The sequence below is a fragment of the Neophocaena asiaeorientalis genome, unplaced genomic scaffold, assembly GCF_003031525.2.
Source record: "Neophocaena asiaeorientalis asiaeorientalis breed wild unplaced genomic scaffold, Neophocaena_asiaeorientalis_V1.1 scaffold178, whole genome shotgun sequence".
Taxonomy (NCBI): Eukaryota; Metazoa; Chordata; class Mammalia; order Artiodactyla; family Phocoenidae; genus Neophocaena; species Neophocaena asiaeorientalis.
In genome coordinates, this window is record NW_020172371.1 from 603,580 (window position 1) to 617,118 (window position 13,539).

Consider the following 13,539-nt stretch of genomic DNA (forward strand, 5'->3'; position numbering starts at 1 on the left):
CAGCGTAGTATAAATACTTAGAGGTATGCCCAAGGTACTATGGCAGCATGGGGGAGAGAATCCCAAACCAGCTAGGGAAGTCAAGGAACATCGTAGAGGAGATAGTGTTTGAGTTGAGTCCTAGAGGCTGAGTAGGAGTAAGCAAAGCAGAAAAGGTGGAAAAGGCATTCCAGTCAGAGGAAACATCATATGTAAAGTTACAGGAGTGAAAGAAAGCATGGCATATTTTGTAAACTGCAATTAGTTTAGTTTGGCCAGACTGCAGTGGTTTTTAAACTTTGTACTTCAGAGTTCTAGGCGTTGTGAAGAGGTGCCTCAGGAGCCAAAGAAGGCAGTTTTGCTTTTCAGTATTTTACATATTGGGATACCAAGTAAGATTTTGTTGGAACTAGGGATTCTTTCACTTTAAAAATTAGTTTGAAACTCATTGAGCTCAAGTGTAGAGTGTGTGGGCAGAACTGTTGAGGGGTGAGAGTGGAGAGGTAGAGTCAGGAGCCAGATCATGGAGCATGGGCCATGCTAGAGTAGGGATTCTATACAGAGTGCAATGCAGAACTACTGAGAGACTTTAAGGAAGGAAATGGCATTGACCAACTTATTTTAGAAATAATCACATTAGCTAATATCTCTCCCAGTAGTTTCCAATTCTAATTCCTACCCTTTTTTTCTGTATTTCCATGGCTCCTATTCTCACTTCTCCAACTTTGGCCTCTCTACCACCTAGTTTAAGCTCTTGGATAATCTGCCATGATTACTACTGGTTTCCATATACATTATACATCCATTCTAGTGGCATTCTTATCTTTCTTAAGTTCATGGCAAGGACCCTGTTAACTAGTGTTGCCAGTAGAGTATGGGGTAAGGGTATGTGAGGCTCTGTTTAACTCATGGAGTCATTGTCATTAGACACACATGCGTCTTGAATTCAAGGCTGCCTTCAGTAGCATGTTTACAAGTAAACATATCTGCTTCCAACATAAACATGAACTTTCTAAGGAGAAAATAACAAGAAAATATTTGCTCTGTAAACATTAACTTTTAAGAATACCTCCATGTGTTATTCTGCTTTTATAATCTACTGGCTCTACAGATTTCTTGGCTGCTGTATTATTTGTAAGGCTCTTAATAACCAAATCCACCTCCAAACTGTAACTGTGGTTAGGACTTCATATAAAAAGAGCTGGACCACCAAATACCAGATATATATAACTGGATGCACTGAAACCAGTTTAGTTATGGAGTGAACTGGGCCAATTAACATTTGAATGGAATGTTTTGATTATGCTTTGGTTTTTCTCATTGACCACACGTAGGTGTAAACTATGTTGTCACAAAGTAATTACAGGAATAAGGGATTTAAGTTAATTATTGAAAAAAAAATCCTAACTTTCACTTGAGAAGTCTGTTGGGGTAGAAGTGAGACTTTCTAAAATTAAGTTGTTAGGATAATACAGTTCTCCATCTCGCTTAGCTATCTTGAGTACACTCAAGGTCACAAGTCTATTATGTAAAGATTATAAGGACACCTTGTGGATTTTATCTACAGTCATTATGTTTCTCCTTGATGCAGACAAGTAGTGTGTGTATCCAGGCTATATCTAGATCTTGAGAGTTTTCTTCTGGGTCACTACTAGATGTCATTTGATCTTTCTGAATCTCTGTTTCCTTATTTGTTATGTAAGGGGGTTGGACTGCTTGATCTCTAAGGGTCCACTGTCTTTGACATTCTTGCATCTGTGAATAGGGGAGAAAAATCTGAAATTGAATGTTAGATTGAGGATCAAGCAAAAAGACTATTGTCACTGAAATGTTAGTCAATTTAAAGTATAGAAAATAAGCACCTATGCTGAGTAAAGAAAGCTTTGGCATGATCGGTTTCAACCTTTCCCATTTAGATATCACTGGAAAATGAGTACATCACCTTTGAAAGTTTTCGAAGACGTGAAAGGTAATTGCAGACAGACATCTGTACTACTAACTTTAATTCGTTTTAGGAGAAAAATGAAACAAAAATGAATAAATATAACTTCTAGTAGGGGACTCTAGAATCTGATTCTGAACAATCCATAAAATTTCTGTAAACAATCCTAATGTAGAACCAGAAAATTCTGGCTCGATTTTGCCTTTACGTTTGAGATTCCCCTGCATCATTTTCCTATGGTGAGTATAAATGTCTTGATGTTGTGCCCTTTCTACTTAAGGCATGCAAGAATTGTCACCTGGAAGAATTTGGTGCCATTCCTCATTTTCAATCTTAAGATTAAAATCCTTCTGCTCTTTAATAATAATATATATTAAGTAAATTTCAATATTCCAAATGATCTTACCTTTAATCATGGAGGACTTTGGCCAGTGATTGATTATTAGGAGCATTTCTGTATCCTTTCAGAACTACAACAGGGAAGGGAAGAATGCTATTACACTCCCTTTAAAATGGGTCTAACCAAAGGCATCTGTGGAAGGGTTGAAAGAGTTGTGGACATAGAAGCAGATTAATAATAATAGCTAACATTTACTGAGTGCCTGTTATGTGCTAGGCAGTGTGCTAAGCACTTTTACATTTGTGATTTAATTTAATCCCCAACAATCCTGTGAGGCAGGTATGAACATTTCCATATTACAGATGAATAAAATAAGCTCAATAGCGTGTATTGATTTTCTTGAAGTCATACAACTAATAATATAATTCAAATTTTGAATAATACGTTCAAATTTGGCTTGTGTGGCTACAAAACCTGTGGGCTTTCTATTCTACGATACTGTCTCTCTACAAGTACAAGATGAGGTTAAATTCTTTAAAAGCCTAGAGTATTAGTTTTTTACTACTGCTTAAATAAATTACCACAAACAGCAGATTAAAGCAGCACCCATTTATTATCTCACAGTTCTATAGTTCAGATATCCAGGTATGCTTGGCTGGTTTTCTACCTAAGGTCTTACGGAGGTGAAAACAAAGTTGTGGCCCTGGCTTGCTCTCTTATGTGGAGGCTCTGGGAAAGAATCTGCTTCCAAGCTTGTTCTAGTTGTTGGGGAAATTCATTTCCTTGAGGTTGTGGGAATGAGGTTTCTATTTCCTTGCTGCTGTCAGCCAGCAGCCCCTCTGCTTCTAGAGGCAGCCTGAATTCCCTTTCACGTGGGGCCTCCTCCATCTTCAAACCACCAACAGCATGTCATGTTTGGTTCACTCTTTGAATTATTCCGACTTCCTCTTTTGCCCCCTCTTTTGTTTTTGTTATGTGATTAGATTAGGCCAACCCAGATAACCTAGCATAATCTACCCAAAGTCAATTTATTAGTAATTTTACAAATTATAAGATCTCTTTTGCCAGATAAGGTATTATATTCATGCATGTGCTATCATATTCACAGTCCTGAGAGAACTCTTTGGGGGCCATTTTTAGAATTCTGCCTACCACATCCAGAATGTTACACTTACCTGGTTTTAAAATTAAGAATGCAATCTATTTTGTTCAATAAGTCAAAAAACATGCACACATTCTATGATATGCTATCCAAAAAGTAAAGAAAAGGAAAGAGAAATTATAATTAAAAGTTAATTAGGAAACCAATGTTTATTTAATCACTCAGAGCACTCTCTTTTTTCCAAATCAAACACTATTTTTGGTCCAGTTGGGTCCTAGTAGGAGCAGTATTTATAATCAGAAAAAAAAGCAACAGTGAAAAAATACTTGACTTATTTAAGGCCACTGATCACAGCAACTTCGCTGGCACTATCGAGATAACCACATAGCATTTGGGCTTTTGTTCTCTACCTCTGATAGAATGTGACTACATGCCATGGTTTGAATGTTTGTGTCCCTCCAAAATTCATATGTGATGGTGTTAGAAGGTCGGGCCTTTGGGAGGTGAATAGGTCATAAAAGTGGAGCCAATGGGATGAGTGCTTTTATAAAAGAGACCCCCACAGAGCTCCCTTGCCCACTGCACCCTGTGAGGAGACAGCTAGAAGCTGGCAGTCTGCGATCTGGAAGAGGGCATTCATCAGAACCTGACTGTGCTGGCACCCTGATCTTGGACTTCCCAGCCTCCAGAACTGTGAGGAATAAATTTCTGTTGTTTATAACCCACCACCACCACCAGTCTATGTATTTTGTGATATCAGCCCCAAAAAACTAAGACATTACATGTGGTAAACATTTCCCCTTGAACTATTTAGCCATCCATTAAAAACCAAAACCAAAAATTTCTGTACTGTTTATTTACATGAACAGCTGTTATAATAATACAAAGCAGAAACCACACCCACTAGCAGCCATTCAAAGTATACAATTCAGTGGCTTTTAATATATTAACAGAATTGTAGCACCATCACCATAATCTAATTTTAGAACATTTTCATTATCCCCAAAAGAAACTCTTTGTACCCATTAATAGTTACTCCCCCTTCACTCCCTTCCCTCTCTGCTCCCCTGCCCAAGGTAACTACTAATCCATTTTCTCTGTATATGGAGGCACTGGCTACTTTTGTTCCAAAATGCCTATAGGCATGACCGTACTTAAATAATAGTAAAACTGCTTTGGCATTTAAACAGCAGAAAACCTCATCTAGTGGTTTTGAAGTGACAATATGAAAAAGGCTAGATTAATGCCTACATGTGATCCTCTTGAATGCTATAGTCCAGATTCAGTACTTGTAATCTTAATACTATTAAAAGGAACCTTGAAGTTTCTTGGATATACTTTCTTAATTTTATAGCTGGTGAAAATGACACCTAGAGACGTTAAATTGAATGGCTTAACATTACTCAGCTAATTAATGGCTGTCAAATATATTTTAATTGAAACATTATGCTTAATTGACAGACTCATGAGACATGAGGTTAAAGCTTCATTCCTAAAGACTAACTATGCTACAACCAAGAGTACTCATTACAGGACCAAAGAAATACACCTGAAATATAACTTCAACAAAATCTGTCATCAGGTAAATATAATAGAGTTGCACGATAATGTTGTTCATGAGATGGTAAAGAATTCATGTCTCTTTTAGGTATATCCAAGGGTATCTTTTATGTATAGGAAAAAATGTGTTTAACCAGAGCCTATTTGGAGCCCCCAATACACAAGAAATTTCTTCCCTGTATTCCATCTTCGTAAAAGACACAGAGGTCAATGAAATAAGCCAACCTCAATTACTTATTTTTTAAATGAACTTCAAGTTACACGTGGATTTAGCTCAATGTACTATATGTTTACGTCTGTGGTGGCCTTCAGGCTCAACATGGTTCTCGCTTGCCAAGAAGACAACCATGTTTACCAGACTACGTACTAAAGCAAAATAATATACTAATGTATTTTTAGTGATTTTCACAGTGGGGGTTGAAACCAAAAGAGTTATCTGCCAGCCTTCAGTTAGCAACAGGTTAAATTAACCAGAGCATCCTATTCCATACACATTCAGATTAATTGTGTTTTACATAAAAGTATATGACCTATAAATGGAAAATAGGCAGTATAGAGTAATGGATATAGCCCACTTGGGCCTCAGAGCAGTATCAATCTGGTTTCTGATTTAGGTTTTGGGGTGGTATTGAAAAGGATATTTCTTGAAGATGGTGAAAGAAACTTAGGCTCAGTGGCAGTCTATAAAAGGATGAAACTAGAAGTTAAGTCTTGGGAGATCTTTGAGACATTTTATCTGGTTATAGACTAAATAACACCAATTGGAAATCACTTGGGCATAGGGGTACCTTCACAAGGCAGATTACCAAATTCCTGGGCATAGTTGAGGCATTTAATCTCCACTCCATAGAAGTAAACCTGACCCTCATTCCTCTGTGGAAGCTTACCCACTTATTCTGTGGGGTAATAGTATGCTTTCTTCCATACCTCTTCAATTAAAGCTCTTTGATGCCACTGTTTAGCCTATAAGGACCAAGAGGTGGCCTCAGTGATATACCATAGATCAAACTACTTCCTGCTTCCGGGATCACAGAAAAGAGCTCTGTGCAGTTTCTTCAAATTCACTCTTCCTTCTGTCACTCACAGTCTTCTCCAACCATCCCCTGTCTACTTTTAGTAACCATGTTTCATGAGTATTTTGTAACATTGTTAACGTCCTGAGGTCATACAACTTTTCTCTCCTTCACAGACTAAGCTTTCACTCAATGAGAGATTCTCTATGCTGAAAAAGAACAAAACACCAGGAACAGTTGTCAATTTTGAAGACCAAAGTATTGTTTCCCTTTAAAGATTTGCTGTTAACAGATATTGTAGTGAATTTTATGCAAGAGCATACATATTTTTTCAACATTTAACTTTTTATTGCTTTTGTTGATGTATTTTTCCTTAGGTAAGCTTTGATGTGAGTAATCTGTCAAAACTAAGTGTCTACATAAAAGAAAAAATGTTTAGCTTTGTTTGCATAAAAGAACAGAAAGGTGAGCAAGAAGGAAGGTGATTTACAGTGAGAGATTTTAGGAAAACAGCTATTTTTTCAGAATTACATGTCTTTTTGACATTAGAGAATTTCTTGCTTTGGTTTGATTTATTCTTTGAGCTCTAGAACCCACATATGACACCTAAGTAGAATATTTTGACAGTAGAGCAAGGTAATTGATATCTTTTATAACTAAATATTCTGTGCCTCAAAAGTCAGTCAGTAGGATTAAATTCTACTCTTTGATTTTTAAAATGATAAATTTGTACCTGAGCTTATACATTTTTCTAGGAATTTATGCTTTTACATTCGACAAGCATTTGTAAGAACTTTAAACTGTTCTACTGTCATTTTTTGTGAACACATTAAAGTTAATAAAGTTTAAATTAAAATGTGACCTTTTTCCTGTTCATTGATGCTTGGGTCCAAAGTAATAATGATCTTGGTACAGATTATCAAAGTGTAATTTGAACCCCATCTGTGTCCAGTTAAGCCTATTGCTATAGTACACTGAAAAATTGGTTTATAATTATTTGGTATTTATAATTATGTTGGTGGGTTTTAGCTTAATTTCACAAAGTCTGTCTTCGTATTTAATAGTTGTTTGTGCAAGGAAAATGAAATACAGTATAGAAATATAGAAGAAGTTGGGTTCTAATCTGGCTCATTTATAGCATTGCTTTCTGAACCAAATTAGCAGATGGTAAAGATTCTCTTACTAATGACATTATGTTGGGAAACAAAACAATCATCAGTTTGATTTAAAGTGTGTATACTTTGCTGTAGTTTTGCTGCAAATTCCTAATTTTGAATATAGAGAATGACAATGTACAACCTTTGTAATGTAATTTGTATTAAGTGATTTGGAGAAAGAATGTTTCTTCTGATCACAAAACCAATACATGTTCATTGAAGAAATTTTAGAAAACACAAAATACCCAAAATACATGTAACAGCTGTAATATCTACCTCCATGTCTCTTTTCTTGACACTAAGATTTCTTCCACAGTAAAGCTTTCCACAGTGTCGGTCCAGTTCCCAATTGCTAGACATTTAGGCTGTTTCTAGTTTGAATTTTTATAAATTAAACTTGTGATGAGCATCCATGTACCTATATCTTTGCAATATATCCCAATTCATTCCATATGATCATTTTCTAGAAGTAGAATTGCTAAACAAAATAGTACGTATTTAGAATGTTATACATATTGATAAATTGCTGTGCAGAATATGTACAGAATAGGAAAAGGCTTGTCTTCTCATACCCTTATCAACAGAGAATATGGGCTAGATATATACTGTTTTCAGTGTCTTGCTTAATGATGAATAATAATGGGTAAAGAGAAACAGCATAAGCCAATGAACCTAGCAATGTTTTCTAAGAACCAAATGGTCTCTTTTCTATATTAAACAGCAGCTGTATAACTCACAACTCTCTCCCTCTCTACCTTGAGTAACATTGAAGTACAGGAGCATAAACAATCAGTTTGATCAATGCTAAGAGAATAACACTCTAGCTATTTGTCAGTGCATGAACAAAGAAAGAGGCTGACTGAATTTTCCATTTTTGCCCCATTTGGCACCAACCATAGTATTAACTTGCAAAAAGGAGGAACTTGCAAATTTTCATGCCTCACCCCAGACCTATTAAATCAGAAACTCTGGGTGTGGGCCCCAGCAATCTGTGATGCATGCTAAAGTTTCAGATTGTACCGTATACCACTCCTTAGTGGTAACTAAAGTTCCTACTGAAGAACAGGTGAAATTATAGAGCCTACCCCCACCTCCCTCTCTCCATCTGTTTCAGTCTTTCTCCTTTTTACTTTCTACATATGTCAAACACCCTCTCTCTCTCCCCTCTACATGTCCACTCTAATACTCTATCCAGCATATAATAGTAGATGTTGGAGGACCCTCTGCTGGGCTGCATCTACAGCGCTCTATTAATGCAGCCACCTTCATCTGATCTCAGGTTTCTGAGAGATGGAGCCTGGGATGTACCAACTGACTACAGTCTATTGGTTGAGGAAGGGGGAATTATGGTAGAACTTGAAGTGGCAGAGCTGCATTTGTACTCAGATCTCTCAAGTTGCAGGGCCCATACTCTTAACCTCCTTAGCGTTCAGGTCTTTGCTTCAATATTATTGTCTCTTTTGGGATGTTCTTTTGCTCCTTTGCTGACTGTGGATTCTGCCCATTCTTCAAACTGCAGATCTGTTATGTTAAATGGGCTTAAATGAGGGAAAACACTACAAAGCTGTCTATACATGATTTCACCTCTTTGTGATTTGATCCCTGGCTATGCTCTTATCTTCCTTCCTTCCAGTTTTCTTCTCCCACACACCGTTCCAGCCACACTCGCTTCCTTGTAATGCCTCTAACAGTGTAGGTATGCTCCCCCTCAGAGCATTTGCACTTGCCTTTCCATCAGCCTTAGAACACTTTTCCCCCTAGAAGACTCTTCCCCCTAGACATTTGCATGGCTTCCTCCCTCTGGTCATTCAGGTTTCAGTTCAAAAGTCACTTCTTCCACCATCTCAGAGGGACCTTCCATGACTACCCTATCTAAAATAACATTGCAATCACTCTGTCCCCTTATCATATTTGCTTTTTCTTCACACAATTTATCGTTATCTAACACTTAATTATATCGTCATTTGTTTATTGTCACCCTTACCTTTAAATGTAAGCACAAGGGACAGGGCAAGGACTTTCTTTTTTTCCCTCACTCCAGTGCCTAACAAAATACTTGGTATATAGAAGGTGCTAATAAATATTTGTTTAATGAAAGTCAGCGTCCTGGAAAAAAATGCATTTTGAATGAAAATCAGAATAGTGTAAAAAATGCATTAAACAAAGTTGGCAAAAATGCGTTATCATGTGTTAGAATTTGGGAACTACAGGAAATTAGTGTTTTCCTACATCCACTTTTCCAGATTTTACAAATTTTCTAAAATAATCACGTTTTACCTATATCATAAAAAATACATTCGTGGGTAAAATAATAAGTCATAAAAATGTTTAAGTTGTTTTTGGTTTGTATATCTGGTTCCTGTAGTTGTGTGTGTTTTTTTGGTTGTAAATCTGGCAGAAAAATTTCCTTGCTCCAGCTGAGTGTTGCCCTCTCAACCAGCAGATGGCAGCATTCAACTTGTAGTCAAAAATAGCCTTTCACTAACTTGCAAACCCCAGAGAAAAAGAGAGACAGAGAGAGAGAAAGGAAATAGGGGGGAGGGAGGCACCTTTACGGTTAAAGAAGTTCTGTAGTGTTTGGATACTTCAGAAAATGAACATTTGTTTGAAGCTGGAAAACATTTTATCCTTACAGCACAGTTTCCCAATTTAATTCAGAAAGATGATCTTCAGGCTATAATTTAAACAGCTATCCTGAAGAGGAATGATGGCATAATTTTACATTTCCCAGAGTCACACTTGGTAGCTGTAGTCAAGACCAGCCTTCTGTGGCAGCTGCTTTCAAAGAGTAATTTTAAGACCTCTGAACCATTACTCTCCCATCCCTGCAGATCTAACTAATGCTCCTCAAAATTACTTCCCTTTGCCAGGTAACTGAGGTACATTAAACACTTGTCCCCTTTTAAAACTTGGTCATCCCCAGAGGAATTTGAATAGTCACAGAATTTCAATGTTATAAAGTCATAAAATCTCATTTTTTCTTTCTTGGAGAAAGAAATCTGAGACTAAGGGCTTAAACAACTTCCCCGTGACCAGTGGCAGAGCTGAGTGAAACTAGGCCTAGGCCCCAACCTTCAGCCCAGTGTAGATTTTATGCTTGTTTGTTTGTGTTTTGCTGTATCATACTACTTCTCTTTAAGAATATATATACCAGGGCTTCCCTGGTGGCACAGTGGTTGAGAGCCCACCTGCCGAGGCAGGGGACACGGGCTTCGTGCCCCCGTCCAGGAAGATCCCACATGCCGCGGAGTGGCTGGGCCCGTGAGCCATGGCCGCTGAGCCTGTGCGTCCGGAGCCTGTGCTCTGCAACGGGAGAGGCCACAGCAGTGAGAGGCCCGCGTCCCGCAGGGATTCAGGATAGAAGTGCCCAATGACCCAGTAACATAACTCCTGGATATCATAGTACTCTTAACTAAACACCATAAATGCTGCTATATTTTCAATTAATATAGTTAAATACATCATTTTAAGGGAGATAAGTTTTTTCTTTTTGTTTTTTGGTTTTTTTAAATATCTTTATTGGGGTATAATTGCTTTACAATGATGTGTTAGTTTCTGCTTTATAACAATGTGAATCAGTTATACATATACATATGTTCCCATATCTCTTCCCTCTTGCGTCTCCCTCCCTCCCACCCTCCCTATCCCACAAGGGAGATAAGTTTTAAATGCAGCAAATGTGAACTACATTTTGTGTGTAATGCATTGGTAAAAGACCTTCATTGTTTGATTTTACTTGGAACACTAATGCTTTGTACCTGTATTGTGTGGCTTCCCTTGGGGCCAAATCAATGTGATGAGAAGTCAGCAGGCTTGGGTTCTGGTCATAATTTTAGTTGCTAACTAGGTATATGATTTTTGAGCTACCTTAACCCTCCCTATGAATCAGTTGGAAAATAAGGATGGTATACCTGTTGATAAACAATCTCTGTAGATTCTATTTTCTTTTCTCTGCTACCTCTGCTACTGGAAGTGATCCAGTATCACTTCCCTAGTTCAACGCTTTTATCATCCTTAGCCTATGATGCCCTTGCTACTCAAAATATGGTCTGCAGCCAAGCAGCAGCTTGCTAGAAATGCAGAATCTTGGGCTACACTCCAAATCTACCAAAACAGAACCTGCATTTTAACAAGATCTTTAGGTACTCACAGGTACATTAAAATATGAGAAGCAGTGACCTAAGCTAATTAGAGCTTTTTAGCTGGTTTCTCTGTCTCAGCTGTGGGTGGCCCTTTCCAATCCACCTCCACATTGCAACTAGGAAGATCTTTTCAATAGGCCAAGCTGATTATATTACTTCCCTATATTAAATTCCTCCCTATTATGAAATAGGCATGTCTTGCTTGAACCACCTACAAGTTTTGTGATTTTTGACAAGTGATTCAAACTTCTCTTGGTCTCAGTTTCTCCATTCATAAAATGGCAATAAAAATGTCTAATCTCATAGGGGCCGGGTGAGGATTAACTTAGTCCATATATGCAGAAATTTTTGCAGATGAAAATGTGATGTCTGGGATTTAGTTCTGAATAGTCCATGACAGTGGGGAGGGTGTAGCGGGGATGCAAATGAAACAAGACTGGAGTGGCAGATTGTGGTTTCAAAATGTGGCTGCAACAGTATCTCCCATCCCACATGCTCTTCTACATGTGTCCTTGATACCTCCCCACTTTAAAATGAGAGCCTAAACAAACACTCATTGAATCTTGAAAACATTATGCTAAGTGAAAGAAGCCAGACACAAAAGGTTACCAAAAAATTATACAGGAACATTCATAGTTGCATTATTCATAATAACCAAAAAGTGGGGGAAAAAACACTCAAATGTCCATCAACTGATGAATGGATAAGCAAAATGTACGGTATACCCATACAATGGAATATTATTCAGCCATAACAAGAAATAAATAACTTGATACACCTACAAGATGGATGAATCTTGAAAACATTATGCTAAGTGAAAGAAGCCAGACACAAAAGGTCGCATGATTCCTTTATATGAACTATCCAGATTAGGTAAAAACGTAGAAACAAAAAGCAGATTGGTGGTTGCCAGAGGCAACCTTTAAGAGATTGAATCTAATTCTACTTCCCTTGAATCTTAGCACTTATAACCTTATAACTCACTGATAACCAACATGGCAGAAGTGATGCTGTGTGCCTTCTAAGGTAAAGTCAGAAGAGGTCTTGAAGCTTTCACCTAGTTCTTTTTTTTTTTTTTTTTTCTTGCGGTATGCGGGCCTCTCACTGTTGTGGCCTCTCCTGCTGCGGAGCACAGGCTCCGGACGCGCAGGCTCAGCGGCCATGGCTCACGGGCCCAGCCGCTCCGCAGCATGTGGGATCTTCCCGGACCGGGGCACGAACCCGCGTCCCCGGCGTCGGCAGGCGGACTCTCAACCACTGCGCCACCAGGGAAGCCCTCACCTGGTTCTTTTGAGATACTTGCTCAGGGAGAAACCAGCAAGAAGTCTGACTACCCTGAGATCACCATACAAGAGAGGCTACATTTACATACTCCAGTCCACATTCTAGCTCATCTCAGCCTTCCAGCCATTCCCATCAAGCCACCAAACATAGGAGTGAAGCTGTCTTGGACCCTCCAGATCAGCAAATCCACCAGTGAGTACTACTGAGGGGCCTCAGTCAGTGCTATAAAGGGCAGAATCGCCCTGCCCAAATTCCTGGCCCCCCAAATCATGGGATATAATCAAATGGGTGTTATTTTATGGCACTAGGTGTGGAGGTAGTTTTTTATTCAGTAACAGATAACCAGAGAGACTGGCATGAGCTGATAATTGTTGAAGCTGGATAATGGGTACATGGAAGTTCATTATATCATGCTATTTCATATATGTGTGAAAATTTTCATAACAAAGGGTTTTTTAAAAAAAATGTGTAAAGTACTCAGCTCACAGTTAGTAGTCAATTAGTAGTAGCTATTATTGTGACTGGAAGAAGTCAACAAATGGTAGCTGTTATTGTGACTGGAAAAAAGTTCAAATTGGGTAGTATAGCATTTAGGGTCCTCTTGCTAATCTCTCTCCTGTTGACTTCTTCAAGCTCATCTCTCACCAACTCACACCCTTCACTTCACTCTCACTTGCTCTAGAAATTACCAAAATACTTATAGTTCCTATAATGTGGTGTGCTGTTTTATCTCTCCAAGCTACTGTCTATGTTGCTTTCTCTTTGGGGGGCTACTTACCCATCATGGTTTCCTTATAATCTTTCAACATTCAGCTTAAGTGTAACCCCATCAGGGAAGCTTTTTCTGACATAGACATAGAATTTGTTCCTCTTGTCGTTAGGCCCCTACTCTAAACAGACTTTTCCCAAGACATCAGCACTAGTTTATTATGAGTATGTGTGTACTTGTCTGTTTCCCTTTACCAGAATGTGAACTCTTTCCCACTGTGCTATGTGTGAGGCTTCACTAGAGGAACATGA